Source organism: Pinus tabuliformis, chromosome 8 (assembly GCF_031772625.1).
Source record: "Pinus tabuliformis cultivar Carrire ecotype Pingquan chromosome 8, CPIR1, whole genome shotgun sequence".
NCBI lineage: Eukaryota > Viridiplantae > Streptophyta > Pinopsida > Pinales > Pinaceae > Pinus > Pinus tabuliformis.
In genome coordinates this window covers 542,251,120-542,253,406 of record NC_142294.1, presented here as the reverse complement: position 1 = coordinate 542,253,406, position 2,287 = coordinate 542,251,120, and the positions used below count along the sequence as shown (strand labels likewise).

Here is a 2,287-nt window from a genome sequence, read left to right as displayed (position 1 = left end):
ATGGAAGCACCAGCTGACACAGGCGTCGAAGGAATGCAATCTCCGGTGACCAACAGAAAGAAAGGGTTAAGGTATTGAATCCTCCTGTTCCTCAACATCTTGATCTTGGCCATGGGTTCAACACCGGGGCCTTTGTTGACAAAAATTTATTTCCTACACGGTGGATCGAAACGGTGGTTCTCTTCTTGGCTAGGGACTGTGGCATGGCCTCTTCTCCTCCCGCCTCTCTATTTTTCGTATAGAAGGCACCCGAACAGAGAGAATGGCATCACCCCGAAGCTCTTCCTGGCTTCCTGTGGAATCGAGATTCTCACGGGCGCCGACAACTATCTATACGTGTATGGCCTCTCATTTCTGCCCGCTTCGACTGCCTCTGTCTTGCTCGCCACCCAGCTCGGCTTCAACGCTATTTTTGCGTTGCTGTTAGTTCGGCAAAAGTTCAGCCCATTTTCTGTAAATTCCGTGGTTTTGCTTACTGCGGGTTCTATTTTGCTTGCCTTCAATACAAGCAGCGACATGCCTAAAGGAGTAACGCGTCGGCAGTACGTGCTCGGATTTATCTTCACGCTGGATGCAGCTGCCCTCTATGGTATGATTATTCCCTTGATTGAGCTGGCCTACAAGACAACAAAGAGCCCAATGACGTATACCCTTGTTATGGAGATGCAAGTCATCATGTCTATTCGGCCACTATTTTTCTGTACAGTGGGCATGCTCGTTAATGAAGAATTCCAGGCCCTCCACAATGAGGCCGAGTGATTTCATCTAGGAAAGGTTAATTATTGCATGGATGTTCTATGGGCCGTAGTGATGGGGCAGTTTTATTTCATTGGGGTCTTCGGCGTGACGTTCATGGCGAGTTCTCTGTTGAGTGGGGTCATCATTGTCGTTACAATTCCGGGGACTGAGGTCCTCGTTGTGTTGTTGTTCAACGAGAAATTCAGTGCGAAGAAGGGCATGTCGCTGGTGCTGGCCTTGTGGGGACTCGCATCGTATCTCTATGGGGAATACCTTTGCTACTTGAAACTGGGGTCTCCTAAGTTGCTTGAGCAATAGAATAAGCCAGAATGTGCACAAGGAGCTGTACATGTACATGCACATCAGTCCATTACTGATCTGTGAGAAGCCCAATCTATTAATGATGTTGAAGAATTAGCCACGGCCGACTCTGCATTGACAGGAAATTTGGGTATATATGCTAGTTAAATAGTAAGTCATGCTTGCTTACGCATATGAGTGGATGGTAAAGAATCTCTTTCAGACATTGTTTATTGATTCTTTAATATGGTATCTAATCTTGTTGCCCAAGCTTGTTGTCAACAGCATTGACAGAAAACGATGGTGGTTGGTGCCAAAGGAAAGTGATGTTTAAACACTATGGCAGGAAAAGGATTATTGGTCCATGCAGATGAGTTCAAGTTGCAGTATTATCCAATGCTAGAACAATGATGCCACAAGGAATGTTGCATGTGGCGGTATGTAAGTGGAAGATTACATGGAAATTGTATTAGCTTTTAGCTAAGTTATGTGATAACTTAATGATAATTTATTGTAATGATTTTATAACAATGGTTAAGGGATGGAATCCCTTATAAACCATTGAGTGAGGGGTGAAATCCCTCATGAGCGTTTAATAATAAGATTAAATGTTTGCTGGTTTTCACCCTACGGGGTTTCCAGGGTAGATTGGTGTTCAAATGGTGTGATTTCCTTTTGTGTCGGTTTGATAATGATGAGTCCTTGATGTTGATGGTTCTTTATTTGATGTGACAACCATAATGTCCTAGTACATGATTATTTAATATGGTTAAGGATATCAAGAAATAGATGCAAAGATTCATGAGACAGTTTATGGTATTACAGTGGTGGTTAAAGGTTATGCAATGGTTGATGTACTAATGAATATTATATCTAATGGTTAATGATGATTTGTGGAGTTGTGAATTGGTTAATTACTTGTGGTAATTGTATAAAAAATTCTAACTCCCTACTTTTACATGCGAGGTTACCGGGGTATGTGACACCTTGCTCATCATTTTTTAAGATAGTAATATTGATTTTAATGGAGCATTGTTATTTTTTAATATTATTTTAAATGAAATATTAAATCAAATAATAATACAGGGTTATTAGGTTGTAGAATAAGTCTTTCAAGTTAATTAAATATATATGAAAAATAATTTTAATATATGAATCTAGACCAACACTTATTGCTAAATAAAAATAATCTGGTTACACCTAAAAACGCAATCAATTAAAGGTATTGAACATGTCGCATATGTTGGGA

At 40.4% G+C, this 2,287-nt stretch overlaps 1 pseudogene; it reads left to right on the top strand.

The window, feature by feature from the left end:
* On the top strand, positions 1 to 1,168 carry LOC149236563 (purine permease 1 pseudogene; annotated as a pseudogene).
* Positions 1,169 to 2,287: the final 1,119 nt, after the last annotated feature.